The following is a 24085-nucleotide window of genomic DNA, read 5'->3' on the forward strand; positions in this document are numbered from 1 at the left end:
TGATATTTTAAAAATAATTCTTGAAATGGTTTTTAATCGTTAAATTAAAACAATAAGAATACAATTATACAACTTTAAAACCTTCTATTCCCATTCTTTCATTATATTTACGCACTGTCTTTGATATTTAGGGCACCTTGATTTTATTTTCATTATATGACTGAGCCTTTACTTTATTTCTAAGCTACTCATTTACTTAATATTTTTTATTCATTTATTTGATAAGTTGATGCGGCCATATAGGTTAAAGATTGATTTCTCTTCAAGAATTATTTTTATGAAAGAGCTTCCAGCCAATAGGAAAAGAGAATACAGAACTTTTCCTACGTATGTTGTGGTGGTGAATCCTGATTGGCTAAATGAAATTCTTTGCCCCCTTAGAAAAACCGGGTTCACTGCTCCACTGGATCCTGTAATGGTAACATTGAAGTGAATAGTTCCGCTGGCGATTCGATTTCTTCTGGTCTTTTAAAGGTAAGGCTCTAGTGATCGGTTGTAGTTCAGAATTTTGTTACGAATTCAGTTTTTTTCTTATCGCCTAATTTAATTGCGTGTATAGAATAAAACCGATGTTTTCTGATTCAGATTTGGAGTTTTGTCGTATTGGTTTTCGGTCCGTTCACTCGTTAAGCATTGGTACCTGTAATATGCTTTAATTTACATCTGTAAATGCTTAGGGAGGAAGGTTATTTGCATGCAAGTAATGTAATGATGAATCATTCCCTTTATAATGTGCTGTTTTCGTATGAGTGAATATTCGAAACTCTGGTCGGTTGAACATCATGTGTTTTGTTAATTTTTATGTATTTTTCAGTATCGTAAAAAAAAATACCGTCAATGTAGTTATTAATGGTATGTATGAAGTGTTCTTGAATCCTACTGGTACGCTATCAAAATCTTTAGGTTTAATTCAACGGTACTCAGCTAAACGAGCCAAAGACATTTTGAGATTTGAGTGCTAGTCAAGCTCCTCCTAAATGTGGTATATTGATTCTTTTTTTGGAAAATTTAGTTTCATCCATTATGGGAAATCTATTATAATAATATATTTCCCGAGTAAAGCAAGTCTTTTGTAGTATTTCTGTAAAATATTATTTGTCGCAAATGCCTAGTTCTTTATATATCGACGATCAAACTCACGCTACTCATGTCTTACTCCCAGATTTTTTCTAAGTCGGTTGTTATTGTTGACTGTGTCTTGTATTTGCTTAAATGAGCCCTGTAACCACTATAATCCTCAAACTAGTCCACTATAAAGTCTTAAGCGGGCCATACATTATCCAACTTGTTGTACAACTTGGTTGGGTTGTATGAAATGTTAGACAGTGTATGGGCAGGTTGTACAACAGGATTTTGGTTGGTTGGTTTGGTTGGAGAGAATCAAAGCAGCTTTGATTTTAAGGGGGCGTGGCCTCATGTTGTACAACCTTTTTGACAGTGTATGGGCAAGTTGTACAACATCACAACCAACATCAGTTGGAAGCCTAGTTTGATAGCGTGTGGTCCTTGCTTTAAAGGGACGTTCTTTTGGAAATAGCTGTTTTATAAAAGTGCCAAATAGACGTGATGGCAAATATAAATGACACTGAATAGTGGAGAAGTTTTATTGGTACATGCAGAAGTTTACCTGCGATTTGGAAAGAGAAAAGCGAAGAATATAAAGATAAAAACAAACGAAATAAAGTATGGGAAGTACTGTTGAATATCTTGAAGGAAATAGTTAGCAATGCCACTCTAGATGGTTTAAAAAAATAAGAGAACTTGTCATAGGAGGGAATTAAATAAGAAGGAAAAGTCTGAAAAGTCTGGTGTGGGCAATGATGACATGTACGAACCAAGTTTATGGTATTTCGATTTGTTGCATGATTTTTTAGGAGACCAAGAAATCCAGATCCCTGGAGATACTAATTTGGATGAGAGCGATGACCAGGGAATTGGAAATACTGTAGGTACCTACAGAAAAATGCGGGCTACTCATGATACAACTAAAGATCACTCTTTGCAAAAAGATGTCGAACATTTAGATTTCATAAGAGCAGAAACTCAAGAAGGGCGAAGCCGCAACTTATGCGGATAGCTGGGCTGTATCCTACAGAAAGCTGAACGAGACACAGAAGTTGTATGCGAAAAAAGCTATTGATGAGGATTCTTATAATTGTCCAATTAAACCAGCTAACATTGGATTCTGTGTCACTATCGTCCAGTAGGTCAAGTACTCGAGCATCAACCCCGTTGACATTTTCAACCCAACCTGTATGCACTTATCATCTATCCAATGAAAATGTCTCAACTGACATAAGTCAAGGGAGTCAATATACTATAACTGAACTTCTTCAAGACCTAAATTACTCCTTAGCTAGTTGTAGAATACCTAGATTAAACTTCAAGGATAAAAATACATTCATTTGGTACAATAGTTTATTTTTAGTTTGCATTATATAAAGGAAACACTTTTGAACAATGTAATATTTAGTTGATGTATTTTTATAATATTGTAGTATACCTAGGTTCAACTTCAAGGATGAATATACAGTACATTCATTAGGTACAATATTTTATTTTCATTTTTCATCGTTTGAAGGAAATTTTACTAAGAATTCAATATTCAGTTAATACATTTTTATAAAGTATATTGCTTAATGATAATAAACTTTATCAGTTTTTTATTATTTTATTGCTGTTCATCCTGTGCAGAAGGTTGTTGTAATCTTAACATTTTCCACTGCCATGAGACTGCACCATCAGTATGTTATACACTACAGATCGACATCTATAACTAATGTTGGACGACTTGGTCTTACAGTGTGTGCTCTAGAGCAGAAAATGTTCCCCAACATAGTTATCCAACCAAGTTGGATAATGTATGGCCAGCTTTACACGTTTGGCCAATCACAGCGCCTTTCCACTATGACGTCATACATGTTCGGCCAATCACAGCGCGACAATACAACAGCGCCACAATACATCTTTCCCATGCATTTCATTTCGTTCTTAGAAATGGAGGCAGTAACAAGCACGTCATCTCATGTTGCACAAGAAGTTGAAATTCCATCTTCTTGTCCTGACTGTTTCCTAACTTGCAATGAATTTGTTGTAAGTCATTCGGGGATTATTGAAAACCTAGTGGATTTGTGCCAGAGACACAATTTAATTTTACAAAATCAAAATTGGCCTGCATGTCAAGGAACCTTCCCAACGGCTTCACACGTTTTCCTTAAAGCAGCAACACATCTTGATGAACCAACAGTTTAAGGTAAGCTTCATTAATTTATAGAGTATATTATAATGGTGATAGTATAACGATGTATGCAGCAGTACCCTCCCTTTGGATTTGGTTTGATGGATGTGTTAGGTAGTGGCTGTAAGGGGGGGTGGCCTCGCAGGGGTAGGCCTAGGTAGGGGTACAGGGCCCTACTATGAGATTCAGGGCTTCTGTAACACGGTTTTTTCGCAATAACTTTTTTCTATGAATTTCATAAATATAACGCTTATTCAGAATGCACATTATATCTACACATAAATTTTGACTATATTCTGCATTACGTAGATTGAATAAATTTGGTACTTTATTAAGTAAAAGTGACGATTTTTGAAGACGGGCCAACTTACTCAGAGAAAAGGTTTCGAACGCACTCGTTACGTAACTTATGACGGCATTTCTTCTATCTTTCTCGCTCGATGATTGGTTATACGTAACGAATGCTATACCTCTGCCAACAATAACACAAAAGTGTAAATAAAAGCAAAGCAGTACACCTTTATGAACTCTGAAACCTCTCCACTGAGAATTGTCATAATGAACAAACGAACAAAATATGTTAATAAATACAAAAACACTTCGATTATTAGTTTAACTCCCAAAATAAGTTTCCTAAGAAATTACAGTCTACTTTATAGGTCACAATCAGATTGACAAGGTGTAGGGAATAGTTGGTAATTTTCAAAAACGTAGTAGACAAGCTTGATTTGATAACTGATATATCTAATGTCAAGCAATTTTTATTTATTGTCTATCTACCTACCTATTTACTGAAAAAAAAAAACCGGTACCGTATTTTGGCTTTAAACCTTCACCAATAATTATCGTCAGAATGATGACCTCGTGAGGCTCCACCCACGTTGGCCTCGTTATAATTCAAGATAACACTGAAGGCTATCATGGGCATTGCTGGAATATGAAATTCAAATTCTGGCTAAAAAATCTCATTTCTCGAGTAGTTGTAATAAGTGCTAAATGATCCTCAAGGATCCCAGCAGTTGGCCTAAACGTTTAATTCATGTATGCTACTGTACTGTTGCGTCACTACTGTTATGGTAGTATTACTACGCTAGCGCAGATACCCCACCCACATTTATGTATCGTTCCGCCATTCATAAAGTCTTTGTCATGTTATTTCACTGTGCAATAAGCTATGGCCTCCTCAGAAATTAAGTTAAACATTAGATAATAGGTTATTTCATAAAGCTGACAAATTATGACAACTGGGTATGTTATTGCCGATGTTGAAGCTAAGGATAAAGTATTGTATCATTCCTTCATTGCATTATCATCTTTACTACTATTTGTTTGGGGACATGTAGTAATTATTTTAAAGGATAAATGAATTCTGTTCACTTTACTTGTATAATTTCCCATTAGATGTACAAATAAAACTCCTAAAACTATTCATGATTTATTTACAAAATGCTGTCATGCCCAAAACATAGCCAACACGGTCGTACGGCCTAAGAAGAAGAAAAAAATGATATCGGATGATCCGTTGGTCTGATGGAGATTTTAGCACAAAAATCTTATTTTAACAAAAATAGTTATATGAAGACTGTTTACATACACTCTCTCTCTTTCTCTCTCTCTTGGTGGCATAGTGAATAGTTAATGGAAATGTTCAAAAGCCTGACTGACATTACAAGTATTATAATCATGTTACGCTAAATACAAATCAGACCATAAACCTTGGATTTAAACTAGAAACTGAATAATTACCTATTCAGGCTATAGTAAATACGGCCACGAGCTTTCTCTTGACTGTACAAAGTTGCAAGTCGTAAGACAAATGCAGTTTTGTAACCACGGGGGCAATTCCAAATCCTGTTAGCCATTCTTGACTATTATGGGTTTCAGAGCCTATGGAAGAAGGTGAATGGGTGTCTGGTGGATGGGCGGGGTAAAATTTTGTCAAAAGGTGTTTACATTGCTTACGTAATGAATGTTTTCGACTCTTGGCTCGTTATGACTGGCCATGGCGTCGGCTAGATCATTTTTACTCTATAAAAATTAAAACTATCGGGTTTAGGTTATTGATAATGCTAACAAAATTTGTGTGGTTGTAAAATATACATATGTCAACTTTCAGCTACATCCGATGCATTGATAAGGAGCAAAGTCCAAAAAACCGTGTTACAGAGGCCCTGAATCTCATAGTAGGTTAGCTGGTTGTATTAGGTTCGGTAGTGTCCCAAAATTCACTGCGGCCTTACGGGGGGTTGCAGGGGGGGGGGGGGGGGCGGAGCCCCCCCCCCTGGTAGGCCTAGGTATTACCCCTAGGTAGGGGTACAGAGCCCCTAGGCTACGTTAGGTGGGTTTATTAGGTTCAGTAGTGCCCTGAAAATCACTGTGGCCTTAAGGGGGGGTCGCAGGGGGGCAGAGCCCCCCCCCCCCGGTAGGGCTAGATAGGGGTATAGGGGGAGGGGTGGTGGAAGGATAAGTATTCATTTATTGCAAATATCATTTGAGGCCCCCCCCACCCAAAACCCCGGTTCCCACCTGGTGTCCCCCATAATTGTTGGGATGAAGTAGGGTCTTTCTGCATTCTAGAACAACTTTGTAAATCTCCAAATCGGATGGTTTGCGGTCAAAATAAACGTTAAATTCGTTGGAACTACACTATTTCTGATGCAACAAATATATTTTTATTCCAGTTTCCCCATAATGGATGAAACTGTAAATTTACCCTTTTTTTAAACGCATTGTGTTAATCTTTTAGTTCTTCAGTACAGGAAGTAAGATTTTATCCATGGTGCCCTTTATGGCATGGAACCTCGAAAAAGACGGGATTTAATAGCTGTTAGAAATTAGAACTGGCTTCACGCTGTCGTTAGTGCTGTTCTTCCATTATGCATTTGTTTTGATTGTATATACATTACTATTTCAACGGATGACCTGGTAATCATGTAAGGTACTGTCAAGCCTATAACATATTCCAGAGGACATCATGATCGTTTATCAGGTTCAAGGTGGTCTGGAAGTCACACTTTAATCGTCATTTTTTTTTCAAAATTGAGACGACTTTAGTATCTTTATCTCATAAATTGTTAGCTGAGCTGACTGGGCAATGAAATGAAATGCAGTGACCGTTGTCGTAAAGTCTAGTTTTAGTAAAGTATTAATGGGTGAATTTCATAATGCATTAGTTAAGATATCAATTAGCAAGATAGCAGGATTAACTAACTTGGAAATGTGGGTGCCAAGTCCCCCAGAATTCAGACTTCTTTCCTTCTTAAGGCCAATTCGGAAGTAAGTAGTTTCACCTGTAACCCTTGTTCATTCGTAAGCTTTTCACCCATAACCCCTGAGCGTTCGTAAGTTTTCACACACTTGTGCGTTCTTAATTTTTCACCTATACCCATCTTCGACCGTGAGTAGTTTTCCCCGTACCCATGTTCGTAAGTTGTCATACCTCCTGTTCGTTCATAAGTTTTCACCCGTATCCCCAGTGCATACGCAAGTTTTCACGATAAGCATACTTTAATTTCTAACCAAATACATAAATCATATTCTCTTGGGTTTTATAAGATATCTGACCATGATTATTGTGGCAAACCACCCGTTTGACTTTGTGGATCTCATCATGAGGGACCTCAGTGGAAAACAGAGGCTTTTGGGTGGGGAAATGCCCAAAACGAGTGATTTGCAGCATTAATAATGGTCAGAAATGCAAACTCCTCACTGCTCCTGTTTTGGCAAGCGGTACATGGATTTGTTGCGTACGCAAGCTCCGTTGGTAATTACTTCGGAGACATATTTTACCTTCACATGAGCCAAAGTAGTTATATACTGAATGGGAGTTTTCAACATAAAGAAAAAGATGAAGTTGCACTAAATTTCGAAACAGATTGGACTTCCCTCTTGAAGACGTCTTCATGTGATAATCATGGTGAAACTCATGGGTGGAATGTCTGTAGAATAACATCCGGGATTTTGTACATAAATTTTTTGGAAGCTTGTAGGTTGTTAAAAATAGGTAATGACTACATCATGATAAAAACAGAACAGCTGGCAAAAGCGAATGGGGTTAATATGATACTTTAATTACTAGCGAAACTGGAATTCGCTATGAGAATTTAATGGACGAGTGCTGGCTAGTTTGGTATTTTCTCTTATTTAATAGGGGCTGGGGCATAATTGGTCTCGGTCGATTAAAGGGTGAAGTATGTTTTTCACTCTGTCCATTGTTTGCATCTGAGACTCTGAAGGGAACTTATTGCACATGCGTTTTTTCCAATGGTTTGGGGAGATTTCTGAGCATTTACAATGACGAATTTGTCAGGTGTTTTTTTTTTTTTAAACCAATTAACAGCTTACAAATAGTACTTCGTAAGTTCCCGGATGTTGTTCTACAATAGCCATTTCTTTCCCACCTTCATCTTCAGTTTCAACTCAACCACCATCTCGTAAAGACGTCTTCAAGAGAACTTTAAAGGAAGTACATCAATCTATTTCGAAATTTAGTGTAATATCGTTTATGTCGGCCATTGATTATGGTGGGAATGCACTCCGTTTGGTGTAAAGCTATTGTTACTCACGTGAAATTAGAAAATAACAGCAAAATAATGCCTCACAGGTCCGATTCTGACTTAATTTTTAGGGAAGGCTGGCACACGTTCTACTGCAAAGCTGCTGTAAAGATTGTCAAAAAAAAAAAAAAATTAAATAAAAAAAAAACCGGTGTCAATCATAGGGTAAGGAATTATTTGTGCTTTACTTTTTCATAATGTAAGGATTTATTCGTGATTTGCTTTTAGTTTGTGACCTGGGAAAGGGGTGTCTGACTAGCGGTTGTGAACTGGGAAGGTTTGTGACCTTGGGAGGGGGGTGGTTTTACCCGAACCCCTGTTTGTCCGTAAGTTGTTTCACCTGAACCCGTTTGTAAGTTTTCACCCGTACCCGTTTGTCCATAAGTTTTTTCACCCGTACCCCTGTTTGTCAGTTGTTTCACCCGTACCCCTGTTTGTCAGTTGTTTCACCTGTACACCTGTTTATCCGTAAGTTGTTTTACCCGTACCCATTTGTCCTTAAGTTGTTTCACCCGTACCCGTTTGTCCGTAAGTTGTTTCATCCATACCCCTGTTTATCCGTAAGTTGTTTCACCCATACCCCTGTGTCTGTAAGTTTTCACTCTTACCCCTTTTTGTCAGTAAGTTGTTTCACCCGTACCACTTTGCCCACAAGACGTGTTACCCTTACCCCTGTTTGTCTGTACATTTTTTCAACCATTCACCTGTTTGTCCATAAGTTGTTTCACGTGTACCAGTTTGTCCAAGCTGTTTCACCTATACCGGTTTGTTCGCAAGTTATTTTGCCCGCACCGGTTTTTCCTTAAGTTGTTTCTCCCTTACCCCTCTGTCCAAAAGTTTGCACCTGTACCCCTGTTCGTTCTTTTTCACCTGTACACCTGTTTGTCCATGGGTTGTTTCACCTGTACCCCTATTTGTCCACAAGTTGTTTCACCTGTACCCCTGTTTATCCAAGAGTTTTTTCACCTTTACCCGTTTATCCATGAGCTGTTTCACCTTTACCCGTTTGTAAAGGTTGTTTCACTTGTACTCCTTTTTGTCTTAAGTTGTTTCACTTGTACTCCTTTTTGTCTTAAGTTGTTTCACCTGTACCCCTGTTTGTGTCAGTAGTTTGACCTGTACCCCTGTTTGTGTCAGTAGTTTGACCTGTACCCCTGTTTGTCCAAGTTATTTTACCCATATCCGTTTGTTGGTTGTTTCACCCATACCTGTTTGTAGGTTGTTTCACCCATACCTGTTTGTAGGTTGTTTCAGCCATACCCCTGTTTGTCTATAGGTTTTCATCCATACCCCTGTTTATCTGTGTGTTGTTTCACCTGTACCCATTTGTATGTTGTTTCACCCTCCCTTTTTTGGTTGTAGGTTTTCACCCGCACCCGTTTGTCTGTAGGTTGTTTCACCTGTACCCATTTGTCTGTAGGTTGTTTCACTCGTACCCCTATTTGTCAGTCGGTTGCTTCACCAGTACGCTTGTTTGTCCGTAGGTTTTCACTTGTACGCTTCTTTGTTCGTAGGTTTTCACCTGTGTGCGCTTGTTCGTAGGTTTTCACTCGTACGCTTGTTTGTTCGTAGGTTTTCACCCGTACACTTGTTTGTCCATAGGTTTTCACCTGTATGCCGGTTTGTCCGATCTTTGATTCATCCGTACCCGTTTGCATGTTTTCACTCTCACTCCTTTGTTTGTAGGTTTTCACCTGTACCTGTTTGTCTGTAGGTCACCCATACCCCTGTTTGTCTGTAGGTCACCCATACCCCTGTTTGTCTGTAGGTTGTATCACCCGTATGCTTAATTGTCCGTAGGTTTCCACCTGTACGTTTGTTTGTTCGTTGGTTTTCACCTGTATGTTTGTTCATTGGTTTTCACCCATACACTTGTTCGTAGGTTTTCACCTGTACGCTTGTTTGTCCTTAAGTTTTCACCTGTACGCTTGTTTGTCCTTAGGTTTTCCCCTGTATGCCTGTTTGTCCGTGGGTTGTTTCACCCTCACTCCATTGATTGTAGGTTTTCACCCCTATCCCTGTTTGTCTGTATGTTGTTTCACCCGTACCCATTTGTCCGTTGGTTGTTTCACCCGTACCCCTGTTTGTCCGTAGGTTGTTTCACCCGTTCCCCAGTTTGTCCATAGTTTGTTTCACCTAAACCTCTGTTTATGTAGGTTCGTCCGTAATTTCTTTCGCCTATACCGTAAGTTTTTACCATTACCTCAGGCGAGTTATTTCACCCATAACCATTTGTATGTTGTTTCACCCTCACTTTTTTGTTTGTAGGTTTTCACCTGCACCCCTGTTTGTCTGTAGGTTGTTTCACCTGTATGTATCTGTTTGTGCGAAAGTTTGCATGCACCCTTTTTGTCAGTAAATTGTTTCGCATATACTGTAACCCTGTTCATACTAATTTTTTCACCCATAACATTGTTCATCCTGATTTTTTACCTTTAACCTTGTTCATCCTAATTTTTTCACCCTTAACCTTGTTCATCCTAATGTTTTCACCAATGTTTGTTCTTTAATTTTTTCACCCATATCCTTCTTCTGCAAGTTGTTTTACCCATACCCTCTGTTCATCTATAAGTTATTTCAGCTGTACCATCGAGTTTGTCTGAAAGTTGCTTCACCCATAAATGTTGTTTCTACGAAAGTTTTAATTTCCCCTATTTGTACGAAGGATATTTCACTCATATCCCGTTTGTCATTATTTCACCTCTACCCCCTGTTCATCTGAATGTTCTTTCACTCGTACCTGCTGTTCGTCCGAATGATTACCCAAACCCCCTATGTCCTAAAGTTATTTCACACACAACCCGTTGTCGTCTTAGTTAATTTAGCTGTACCCCTTGTTTGAAAGTTGTTTTAGGTGTAATGCCTGTTTGTCCGAAAGTTTTCACCCATACCCCCATCCAAATATGTCCATAGTCTGATTATTTCGCAAATTGTTTCACCCATACCCGCTGTTAGTCCGAAGTTTTCATCTATGCCCCGTTTGTCCAAACGTTTTCTCCTATGTACCCTGTTCGTTTGCAAGTTTTCACCATTGCTCCCCTGTTCATTTTAAAGTTTTCACACATCTTCCCTGTTTTTTCGAAAGGTTTCACCCATGCCCCCTGTTTTTTCAAAAGGTTTCACCCATGCCCCCTGTTTTTTCGAAAGGTTTCACCCACGCCCCCTGATTTTTTCGAAAGGTTTCACCCATACCCCCATTGTTTGTTCAAAAGTTTTCACCTGTGCCCCCATTGTTATTTTCAAAAGTTTTTACCTATGACTCCCTGTTCGTTCGAATGTTTTCACCCATGGCTCCTGTTCGTCCAAAAGTTTTCACCCATAGCCCCTGTTCGTCCGAAAGGTTTCACCCATGCCCCCTGTTCGTCAGAAAGGTTTCCCCCATGCCCCCTGTTTGTCCGAAAGGTTTCCCCCATGCCCCCTGTTCGTCCGAAAGGTTTCCCCATGCCCCCTGTTCGTCCGAAAGGTTTCACCCATGCCCTTTGTTTGTCCGAAAGGTTTCACCCATGCCCTTTGTTTGTCCGAAAGGTTTCACCCATGCCCCCTATTCGTCTGAAAGGTTTCACCCATGCTCCCTGTTCGTCTGAAAGGTTTCACCCATGCTCCCTGTCCGTCCGTAAGGTTTTGCCCATGCCCGTTAGTCCGAAAGATTTCACCCATGCCCGTTAGTCCGAAAGATTTCGCCCATGCCCGTTAGTCCGAAAGATTTCGCCCATGCCCGTTAGTCCGAAAGATTTTGCCCATGCCCCTGTTAGTTGAAAGCTTTCACCCATGCCCCCTGTTAGTCAGAAAGGTCTCACCCATGCCCCTTGTTTGTCTAAAGTTTCACCCATTCCTCCTATTTGTCCGAAAGGTTTCATCCATACCCCTTGTTCGTCCGAAAGGTATCACCCATGGCCCCCTGTTCATCCGAAATGTTTCACCCATGCCCCCTGTTCATCCGAAATGTTTCACCCGTGCCCCCTGTTCATCTGACAGGTTTCACCCATGGCCCCTGTTCATCCGATAGGTTTCACCCATGCCTCCGGTTTATCCTAAAGGTTTCGCCCATGGCCCCCTGTTTATCCTAAAGGTTTCGCCCATGGCCCCCTGTTCATCCAAAAGGTTTCACCTATGCCCCCTATTCGTCCGAAAGGTTTCACCCATGCCCGTTTGTCCGAAAGGTTTCACCCATGCCCCTTGTTTGTCCGAAAGGTTTCACCCATGCCCCTTGTTTGTCCGAAAGGTTTCACCTAAGCCCCCTGTTAGTCCGAAAGGTTTCACCCATGCCCCTGTTAGTCAGAAAGGTGTCGCCCATGTGCCCTGTTAGTCCAAAAGGATTTACCCATGCCTCCTGTTTGTCCGAAAGGTTTCACCCATGCCTCCTGTTTGTCCGAAAGGTTTCACCCATGCCTCCTGTTTGTGCGAAAGGTTTCACCCATGCCTCATGTTTGTCTGAAAGGTTTCATCCATAACACCTGTTCATCCTAAAGGTTTCACCCATGGCCCCCTGTTCATCCGAAAGGTTTCACCCATTCCCCCTTGTTTGTCAGAAAGGTTTCACCTATGCCCCTTGTTTGTCCGAAACGTTTCACCCATGTCTCTTTTTTGTCCGAAAGGTTTCACCCATGCCTCCTGTTTGTCCGAAAGGTTTCACCCATGCCTCCTGTTTGTCCGAAAGGTTTCACCCATGCCTCCTGTTTGTCCGAAAGGTTTCACCCATGCCTCCTGTTTGTCCGAAAGGTTTCATCCATGCCCCCTGTTCGTCCAAAAGGTTTCACCCATGCCCCTTGTTTGTCCGAAAGGTTTTACCCATGCCTCCTGTTTGTCTGAAAGGTTTCACCCATGCCTCCTGTTTGTCCGAAAGCTTTCATCCATACCACCTGTTCGTCCGAAAGGTTTCACCCATGGCCCCCTTTTCGTCCGAAAGGTTTCACCCATGCCCCTTGTGTGTCCGAAAGGTTTTACCCATGCCTCCTGTTTGTCCGAAAGGTTTTACCCATGCCTCCTGTTTGTCCGAAAGGTTTTACCCATGCCTCCTGTTTGTCCGAAAGGTTTCACCCATGCCTCCTGTTTGTCTGAAAGGTTTCATCCATACCTCCTGTTTGTCTGAAAGTATCATCCATAGTACCTGTTCGTCCGAAAGGTTTCACCCATGGCCCCCTGTTCGTCCGAAAGGCTTCACTCATGCCCCCCTTGTTTGTCCGAAAGGTTTTACCTATGCCTCCTGTTTGTCCGAAAGATTTCACCCATGCCTCCTGTTTGTCCGAAAGGTTTCACCCATGTGCCCTGTTTGTCCGAAAGGTTTCACCCATGTGCCCTGTTTGTCCGAAAGGTTTCACCCATGTGCCCTGTTAGTCCAAAAGGTTTCACCCATGCCCCTTGTTTGTCCGAAAGGCTTTACCCATGCCTCCTGTTTGTCCGAAAGGTTTCACCCATGTGCCCTGTTAGTCTAAAAGGTTTCACCCATGGCCCCCTGTTCGTCCGAAAGGTTTCATCCATGCCCCCATGTTTGTCCGAAAGGTTTCACCCATGCCCCCTGTTCATCTGACAGGTTTCACCCATGCCCCCTGTTCATCCGACAGGTTTCACCCATGCCCCCTGTTCATCCGACAGGTTTCACCCATGGCCCCTGTTCATCCGATAGGTTTCACCCATGCCTCCTGTTTATCCGAAAGGTTTCACCTATGCCCCCTATTCGTCCAAAAGGTTTCACCCATGCCCCTGTTTGTCCGAAAGGTTTCACCCATGCCCCTTGTTTGTCCGAAAGGTTTCACCCATGCCCCTTGTTTGTCCTAAAGGTTTCACCTATGTGCCCTGTTAGTCAAAAAGGTTTCGCTCATGCCCCTTGTTTACTCTGAAAGGTTTTACCCATGCCTCCTGTTGTCCGAAAGGTTTCACTCATGCCTCATGTTTGTCCGAAAGGTTTCATCCATACCACCTGTTCATCCTAAAGGTTTCACCCATGGCTCCCTGTTCATCCGAAAGGTTTCACCCATGCCCCCTTGTTTGTCCGAAAGGTTTCACCCATGCCCCTTGTTTGTCCGAAACGTTTCACCCATGTCTCTTGTTTGTCCGAAAGGTTTCACCCATGCCTCCTGTTTGTCTGAAAGGTTTCACCCGTGCTTCCTGTTTGTCAGAAAGGTTTCACCCATGTGCCCTGTTAGTCTGAAAGGTTTCACCCATGCCCTTTGTTTGTTCGAAAGGTTTTACCCATGCCTCCTGTTTGTCCGAAAGGTTTCACCCATGCCTCCTGTTTTCCGAAAGGTTTCACCCATGCCTCCTGTTTGTCCGAAAGGTTTCATCTATGCCCCCTGTTCGTCCGAAAGGTTTCACCCATGCCCCTTGTTTGTCCGAAAGGTTTTACCCATGCCTCCTGTTTGTCCGAAAGGTTTCACCCATGCCTCCTGTTTGTCTGTAAGCTTTTATCCATACCACCTGTTCGTCCGAAAGGTTTCACCCATGCCCCCCTGTTTGTCCGAAAGGTTTCACCCATGCCCCCCTGTTTGTCCGAAAGGTTTTACCCATGCCTCCTGTTTGTCCGAAAGGTTTTACCCATGCCTCCTGTTTGTCCGAAAGGTTTCACCCATGCCTCCTGTTTGTCTGAAAGGTTTCATCCATACCTCCTGTTTGTCTGAAAGTATCATCCATATCACCTGTTCGTCCGAAAGGTTTCACCCATGGCCCCTTGTTCGTTCGAAAGGCTTCACTCATTCCCCCCCTTGTTTGTCCGAAAGGTTTTACCTATGCCTCCTGTTTGTTCGAAAGATTTCACCCATGCCTCCTGTTTGTCCGAAAGGTTTCACCCATGTGCCCTGTTAGTCCAAAAGGTTTCACCCATGCCTCTTGTTTGTCTGATAGGTTTTACCCATACCCCCTGTTCGTCCGAAAGGTTTCACCCATGCCCCCGGTTCGTTCGAAAGGTTTCACCCATGCCCCCGGTTCGTCCGAAAGTTTTTACCCATGCCCCTTGTTTGTCCGAAACGTTTCACCCATGTCTCTTGTTTGTCCGAAAGTTCTTTTATACATACTTCAAAACTTCAAATTTGCAGCAAATAATTTTGTTGAATAGGTTGACATAAGTCTTTTAATAGTTTATATACGACATATCTGTTTTGACATTGTTACTGTTTTTAGAATGATTTATTGTTAATTTGTTTTCGTCATTTATTTATTTCCTTATTTCCTTTCCTTACTGGGCTATTTTTCCCTATTGGAGCCCTTAGGCTTATAGCATCTTGCTTTTCAAACTAGTGTTGTAGCTTGGCTAATAATAATAATAATAATAATAATAATAATAATAATAATAATAATAATACCCTGTTCACTAAATTTCTCAATTCCATACCCGTTTGCTCGTAAGTTCTTTCGTCCATACCCTCTGTTCGTCTCCAAATTCTTTTGTCCATACACCCAGTTCTTATCTTGTATTTTCAGCGAAAATTAAAGTTCTCCCAGCTAGTTTTGATCATAGCCAATTCGGCTACGTTTAAAATGTTTTCTTAACCCCTGTTACTTTTAGGTATGCACTAGTTACCTCCCTTGCTCTTCTTGGCTGAATATGCTTCTCTATCTTAGTGTCACGCCATATGGCCTATATTTTATAATTCCAACCCATACCATTGTTGGTGCTAAACCCTTTTGGCCATAAGCTTCATTCTTTCATGTCTGGCTTGTCCAAATTTCTCTAGCAAAGTTCCTAGACGAATGCCATTCCCAACTACGTCGTTAATTTCCACCAAAATACTGTAGTTCCAACCATGCCAGTAATTTAACCACAATGGTTCTAACCACGCCATAAATTTAACCCTATAGTACATGCCACCAATTCAACCATAAATCTTTTGCCATTATCTCTTAAAGGCCTTTGGTAATCTTAGCCATAGCTTGTGTGTGGAGGACTTCGGGCAAGATATATTTCACAGTCGGTACTTTACCCCTTTGCAGTTCACCTCGTGTGTGCGTGTAAGAGTTCCTCTTGATTTTGGCTCCTACAGTCTATCTATGATATTCTTTACACTATATATTCAGAATGTTCTTCCTCTTCTGATGATTAGGACTTGAAATTAACCTGAACATTATGGTCACAGCTAACCTTGATAATAGATGATAATTTATCAGACGTAACCAATAAGTAGAATGCAACATTCTCTCTCTAAATTAACCTGAACATTATGGTCACAGCTAACCTTGATAATAGATGATAATTTATCAGACGTAACCAATAAGTGGAATGCAACATTCTCTCTCTCTCTCTCTCTCTCTCTCTCTCTCTCTCTCTCTCTCTCTCTCTCTCTCTCTCTCTCTCTGTTCCGGAGATCTTTATACGCTTTATGATTAACTAGATACTGCATATTCAAAGGTACACAAATAATATAATCTCAATTCAGAAATCCAACTTCACTTTATCTCCAATCTTTGCAATATTGGTGTGCATAGTAATTTGAGCATCTAAGATTAACAAAAAGCTACAGAACTACAAAAAGTAGTTTACTGTCAAGGGTCTAGTAAAGTAATAATCAGAACGATCATATTTAGAAAGGTTACAGGTCTGCTTTGTCATTTGGTGTTTTTATCTTAAACCCCAATTCTTATGCGTTGAAAACTGATTGATCGTAATAAAACAATGGCCAAATCTTGACTTACTCGGTCATGTCTCGACCAAGACTATACAAACCTTTCGATGTTTAGGATCTATGTTAATAGAGATGTGGGAAAATCTGTATTAAGCTTATATCTCGTAACATTTGTAAAGAATTTGCGTAGACAACGCGAAAGAAACTAAGTAAATTAAGTGCAAGATGATGCAAATCGTAATATATCGAAATAGTGAAAAATATTGAATGGGGTGATAGTTAACTCGATGGCCTTAATTCCGAAACGTTTCGACTATCGATCGTTTCACCGGCAATATTCCCAAAAAAAATTCCGTATTCATTTAGCCTTGTTTAAACAGTGCGGTTCAAGTGTCACACCGGAGTACGCCCGCCTCCCTCCATACACATACCTGGGAGGCAGAGAGACTGCAGGGATTATATTTATATTTACATTACTTATTTCATGTTTATTGATTTACTAACATATGTAAAATTTTGAATTTGTCACGTGTATGCAATAATTTTGTTTTTTAATCTTTTATCACTCCTTCCCTCATTATCGAGAGCACTAAAACACGCTTCCCTGTTATATGTAGCCTACAGTTTTTAAAATGAAAACTAATTTCACTGCAACCTGAGGATTACTTACTTACTTTTACTTTTATGGGTATATTTCTCGCCCTCCATCAAACACTAAAGGTCTGTTCAGGCGGGCCTTGGTGTGTGAAAAAATAATTTCTTTCCAGTTAATATTTTGCTCTGTATCGTTATCAGTTATTTCGCTAGCATTTGTATTCAGGCTTAATAGTTTTCAGGTCACTATTTTAACACTTTCTAAAAAGATAAGTCTTCAGGTTTTTCTTGAAAGCTGCCACATTATTGCTATTCTTGACATCGAGTGAAAGGTCGTTAGAGAGTCTCGGTGCAGCATAACTGAACGTTCTTCCTCCTATTGCATGATTCACACTAATTTCGAATAGTCTATGTGGGTCATCGGCATGTCTAACTCTTACAGCGGCGCTGGTAGCTTCAGGGTAGGGGACCAAGCAATCACGAAGATATTTAGGCTTATCACTAGTAAGTGCTTTGTGAGTCAACAATGTGACGGGCTGAGAGAGGAGTTGTGAAATCAAAGGCAGATTGGAAACGACTGAGTTATATTGTTGTGGAACACTCTCCTTATATACAAAACCTCAAGGCAACAGGACATGACAAGTTCACAAGACAGACAAAATCACAGAGGAAAAACCAGACTTGAATTTTCATGTTCGTTTTAGTGCGAGGGAAGAGCGAAGATACAACCATAATATATACAAAAGGAATTATGTACAATTGTGTGAAACACGGTTGGTACATGGCTCCCCCCCTAAAAATGACATACTGTACATGTTAAATAGGGCGCCCTGATCTAGAGAGGCGAACTGTAGGCGGGTCATCTGGCAGAAGATAAGCAGGTTTTAGACGATCAATGGAGACCCAGTCTTCTTTGCCCCGAATGTTTAGGAGGAATGCTTTCGGACTGCGTCGGATCACAAGGTAAGGTCCCGTGTAAGGGGGCGTTAACGGTGGCTTGCTGGTGTCGTTGCGCAGGAAGACGTGCGTTGCAGAGTGCAAGTCCGTTCGTATGTGATGCTTCGTTGGGGGCTTGTAAGTCTGGCGGCACGGAGTAAATTTTCCCACGACGTGACGTATGCGCTGGAGATCGTCGGAGGAGGTTGTAGAAGGAAAAAACTCGGCAGGGGCGACCAACGGGTCGCCATACACCATTTCGGCTGCCGAGACGTCGAGGGCGTCTTTAGGAGTGGTCCTTAGTCCAAGGAGGACCCAGGGAAGCTGAGTAAACCAGTTGCAATCCTTGCAGCGAGACATCAAAGCTGCTTTGAGGGTGCGATGAAAACGTTCAACCATTCCTTTGGCAGCGGGGTTGTAGGCCGTTGTGTGATGTAGGGTGATGCCCAGGAGATTCGCTAATGACGTCCATAATTGAGAGGTGAAAGTGGTTCCCCTGTCAGAAGTAATATGCTCAGGGATACCGAATCTTGAAATCCATCCATAGAGTAAGGCAGATGTACATGAGGCGGACGTTGCAGTTTCCATGGGAATGGCTTCAGGCCAACGAGTGGAGCGGTCGATGACGGTAAACAGGTAACAATGTCCTTGTGATGTGGGTATGGGGCCCACAACGTCGACGTGAATGTGTGCGAAACGACGCTGAGGTTGAGGAAAGGTGCCCACTCCTGAATCCGTATGTCGATGTACTTTGGAAGTTTGGCAAGAAGTACAGGCACGGACCCAATCCTTAGCATCCTTAGAAATGCCGTGCCAAATGAACTTTGCCTTCAGCAGCTGTGCAGTAGAACGGCACGAGGGATGTGAAAGGCCGTGGATGAAATCAAACACCTGTCGGCGCTTGGGAGCAGGAATCCAAGGTCGCGGTCTACCAGTACTGACGTCACAGAGGAGGGTGGTGTTGGAGTTTTCGAGGGGAAAATCCTCCCAACGGAGGGACGTGCAGGATGTCCTACAAGCTTGATACTCTGGATCCTGTCGTTGGGCTTCAGCCAGGGCGTTGTAATCCAATCCTAGTTGAACGGCAGCCAACGTGTTTCTTGACGGCATCGGCAACGGGATTCATTTTCCCAGGGACGTATTGGAGGGTGCAATTGTATTCAGCCACGGCGGAGAGATGTCGGCGTTGACGGGCGGACCAGGCGTCAGACTGTCGAGTGAAGGCGTGCACCAGAGGCATGTGGTCTGTGCGAATGACGAAGGGCGTACCCTCTAAGAAATGGCGAAAGTGACGGACAGCCAGGTGCACCGCCAGCAATTCTCGATCGAAGGTAGAATAACCCGATTCTGCCTTGGACAGTTTTCTGCTGAAGAAGGCCAATGGGTGGGGCGAGCCTTTGACCACCTGCTCGAGTACTGCACCAATAGCGACGTCGCTGGAATCGGTGGAGAGAAGGAGAGGGGCGTGTGGGATAGGAAAATTGAGAGCCGCAGCAGTTGATAGGGCCTTCTTTGCATTGCAGAAGGCCGCTTCTTGAAGGGGACCCCACTTCAAGTCCTTTGGCTTGCCCTTGAGGGAGGCGTAGAGGGGAGCAAGAGTGGCGGCAATGGCTGGCAGAAAGCGGTGATAATAGTTGATCATGCCCAAGAATTCCTGCAGAGCTTTGACGGTCGAGGGCGTGGGGAAATTCTGAACGGCTGCTACCTTCTCAGGGAGGGGGTGGACTCCTTCAGGAGTGATACGGTGCCCTAAGAACGACACTTCGTTGGCGCCAAAGGTACACTTGTCGTACCGGACTACAAGGCCGTTTTGTTGCAGGCGGTCGAGCACGATGCGCAGGTGACGGAGGTGTTCCTCTTTTGAGGAGGAGAACACAAGTATGTCGTCCACATAACATACACAGAAAGGGAGGTCCCCTAAGATGCCATCCATGAGACGTTGAAATGTTGCCCCAGCATTACGAAGGCCAAAACAGGAGTAATTGAAGGTGTATGTGCCAAACGGAGTGGTGATGGCGGTCTTGGGGATGTCTTCTGGGTTCATAGGCACCTGATAATACCCCTTCAGGAGGTCGAGCGTAGAGAAAACCTTTGCTTTGTGCAGGTAGGAGGTTACATCGGCAATGTTTGGGAGGGGGTAGTGATCCGGTTCTGTTTGCATGTTCAGGCGCCTGTAATCCCTGCACGGACGGAGGGAGCCGTCTTTCTTCAGAACGATGTGTAAGGGTGACGACCATGGGCTGGAGGCCTTTTGGCAAAGGCCCATTTTCTCCATTTCGGCGAACGTCTGTTTGGCGGCTGCCAATCGTTCCGGTGCCAGACGTCTGAATTTTGCGAAGACTGGGGGTCCCGTCGTCTTGATATGGTGATAAATACCGTGCTTAGCAGGAACCGTGGGCGTTTGGCGAAGTTCTGGACGGAAAACTTCTGGGTACGACGTGAGGAGGTGGGCGTAGGCATCCGTGGGTGCGCTGATGTGGAGAGCGAGGTTAGAGGGGGCGGGTTGAAGAGGTGTCAACAAGTACGAGTCCGCGTTGACCAATCGTCGGTGGGCGACATCGACCAGAAGGTGGAAATGAGAGAGGAAATCCGCACTGAGGATTGGCATTGTGACATCAGCAACGAGAAACTTCAAATTGAATTTACCGTTTCCGAACGATAATGTGAGGCTCTCGTAACCGTAGGTGGGTATCGCAGATCCGTTGGCAGCTACCAAGCGGATGTCGGCAGATGTAGACAGACTACGTTGTGCCTTGAAGAGTTTCCTTGGCAAAAGAGAACGACAAGCACCCGGGTCTACCAAAAATCGCACACTCGTTCCTGCATCCTGTAAAAAGAAAAGATTAGAAACATGGGAGGCCACCGCCACAAGCGATGGCCTACTTACATGTTTTTTGGCCACTGACAATCCTTGGCACATTTCTTCGCGGTTGCCCCGAAGCTGAAGTGGTAGTAGCAAAACTGCGGTGGATGGGAGGTAGTAAGTTGCTGTAGAACTCGTTCGTTGGGGCGCGAGCGATTGGTGGGTGGTGGGCGGCTTTGTCGCCGCTTCGGCACGTCACGGGGTAGGCGTGTATGTCCTACGGCATTCATGTCAGCTTCGGTGTACGTTGAATAGGCATCCTCATCGTCAAGGGTGGAGGCGTTAATGGAGGTCTTGAAGTGGCTGTCCATAAGGGCGTCGGCTTTGGTCATCAAGTCCTTTATGGGTAAACTATCGACATCGGGTATGGCAGCGCGCACAGGTTCAGGTAAACGGCGTATCCAAAGGGCACGGAGTAGGTTCACCTCACGAGGAGAGCCGTCTGCGGCAGGTTGAAGGCGAGCGATACTGGTCATTTCCCTGAGGGCAAGCGAAGCCCTTTGGTCCCCCAACGGTTGTTGCGAGAGCTGAAAAAGCTTTGCTATACGGGCGGCTGGCGACGGCGAGTACTGTTGCAGAAGGTATGATTTGAGGTCGTCATACGCTATTGGGGTGTCTCCTTGTTCACAAAGCCAGTCGGATATTTCTGGGAAGGTGTCCTCGGGTATCGCCGCGAGAACATAATCCGCTTTGGTGGTTGAGCGAGTCACGCCCCTGATACGAAACTGGACTTCTGCGCGCTGAAACCAAGCAAACGCCTCTCCGCTGGCAAACGATGAAAGTTTGAATGGAGAGGCCGTAGCGCCAACTGCCGTAGAGTCCGTCATAGTACCAACGATGGAGGGGCGAGGGGGTGGGGGTGGAAGGCTGTGGAAGCGAGTCGACTTCCGGGGTCACCAATGTGACGGGCCAAGAGAGGAGTTGTGAAATTAAAGGCAGATTGGAAACGACTGAGTTATATTGTTGTGGAACACTCTCCTTATATACAAAACCTCAAGGCAACAGGACATGACAAGTTCACAAGACAGACAAAATCACAAAGGAAAAACCAGACTTGAATTTTCATGTTCGTTTTAGTGCGAGGGAAGAGCGAAGATACAACCATAATATATACAAAAGGAATTATGTACAATTGTGTGAAACACGGTTGGTACAACAAGCAAATTTTAAATTCAATTCTAGCCCTAACATGTAACCAATGTAGATCGATCAGTGCAGGAGTTATTCTCTCCCGAAATTTAATGCCTTTTATCAGTCTAGCCGCCCGGTTTTGCACATTTTGAAGCTTTCTTAGTAGTGTATTGGGCAATTTGTAGTACAGAGAATTGCAATAATCAAGCCTTGATATTACATGACTCATCACTAAAATTTTTGTACTGCCCTCTGTTAAATATTTTCTAATAAATGCTATGTTTCTCAGGTGATAGTTACACACTTTCACTGTGTTCACAATTTGGTCCTTCATTGACAAATTACAGTCTATCAGTACACTTACATTTTTCACAACAGGCACAATCCCAACATCAGCATCACCAATTTTTATACTTTGAATTAACTGGTAATTCTTCAAAGCCACCTTTGTGCCAAAGAACATACATTCTGTTTTATGATCATTTAATTTGAGCTTTTTCCACTGCATCCATGTTTTTATTTCAGTCATTATCTCATCAATTTTCTTCTCTGTATCTTGTGTTGTTGAAATTGAGAGGTAAAACTGAGTAGTATCTGCATATAGTTTAAAACCCACTTTTTGTTTTTTCAAGATGTGTGATAGCTCGATAGTATATATGTTAAACAAGATAGGGCCCAGGACACTACCCTGTGGTACACCCTTCATAAGAATTATCTCATTGGATCGGTTTCCAGAAACTTCTACAATAGTCTTCCTGTTCACTAAGTAACTTCGCAAAAATTTCAGTGCTTCCTCAGTCACTCCAATAGACTTTAAGTCAAGTAAGTACTCGTGCACAACAGTGTCAAAAGCAGCACTAAGATCTAACATAATTAAAATTCCACACATTCCCCCATCAAGAAGACCTATCGTATCATTCATTATTGAGCACAAAGTAGTTTCTGTAGAATGATTAGCTCTGTAGGCCGATTGATTTTCCGGGAATACCTCTAACTCGTCAATATGCGCCCATAATTGCTCACTTGTGACTTTTTCAATAAGCTTTGACATGTAGGATAAATTTGAAATGGGCCTATATGAATTTAGCTCGTTTACATCACCTTTCCCTTTGTAAATTGGTTTGATCAACGCAGTTTTTTCACAGCTAGGAAAACAGGATTGTGATATACTTAGGTTAATTATGTTCAGGTAAATATTATATACAACTTGCTTGTTTGGAGCTTCACTTATTGAACTGTTTGAGAAAGGGTCGTTTCCACAATATGTATTCTTCATCTCTCTCATAACCTTTAACAAGTCGCACATATTTATTTCCTTAAATTTTATTAAACTTCTTTCCCTCCTTCACTGGCATAGCTGACTGTCCTTCCAAGTGATTTTGGGGGAAGCCTCTATAGATTTTATCAATTTTTTCACTAAAGAATATAGCAAAACTCTCTGCACAAACATTGTCAGGCAAGACATATTTTTTCTTTAATCCCATCAAATCATCAAGGTTTTTGTGAAAGCCCTTCATGTTATTGTTTTTTTTTACATTCGCCGTTGTAGAATTTTCTTTTTGTTTTTTGTAACTGGATGTTATAGTCATTTATGGCCTTATTATATGGATTTCTGGCTTGTAAGGATTTGGCTCTTTTCCATCTACTTTCCATCTTACGTCTGTCTTTTTTTGCCTTTAATAGCTCACTATTATACCATCTAACATTTTTGCGTACCACTATTTGTTTGTTCTTTATGGGACACATGGTATCGTACATTTTTTCAAAATTGTCGTTGTATTTCTTGGTATAGCACCCAACACATTCTATGTCTACCATATGTTCACATTATGTGTTCACACAAGACATTTGCGCTACACCAGCTTCAATAAAATTCTCAGCATCAAAATTTTCCCGTTCCCTATATGTGATATATTTTTTCAATACTCTGGTGCAATTTATGTTATCATTTAAGGTGATGAGTTTGTGTTTTTGAGATCTCAAAGTCTGGTTCCACTTCAAGATTTTTTATTAGGTCTGAGTCTTTTCCACATATGACCAAGTCGAGTGTATGACCACCTACTGACGTTGATACCAAAACACTGTTTATTAAATTAAACATCTCAAATACTTCCTTGAGTTCTTTAGCCTTATCATTTTCATCGTCTACCCAACAGTTGAAGTCTCCCAATTAATGTATTTTTAATATCGTCCACCACACCCACAAGAATACTAA

At 42.2% G+C, this 24085-nt stretch overlaps 1 long non-coding RNA gene across 1 annotated transcript in view; it reads left to right on the top strand.

Moving 5' to 3' along the window:
• The first annotated feature begins 334 nt into the window (after nucleotides 1–334).
• LOC137650012 (uncharacterized) overlaps nucleotides 335–24085 on the top strand; it is a 40277-nt gene continuing 16526 nt past the window's right edge. The window contains exon 1 of the long non-coding RNA XR_011045900.1: nucleotides 335–474. This is a non-coding gene — a long non-coding RNA (uncharacterized lncRNA). The remainder of the gene's footprint in view (nucleotides 475–24085) is intronic.

Source organism: Palaemon carinicauda, chromosome 11, assembly GCF_036898095.1.
Source record: "Palaemon carinicauda isolate YSFRI2023 chromosome 11, ASM3689809v2, whole genome shotgun sequence".
Lineage (NCBI taxonomy): Eukaryota > Metazoa > Arthropoda > Malacostraca > Decapoda > Palaemonidae > Palaemon > Palaemon carinicauda.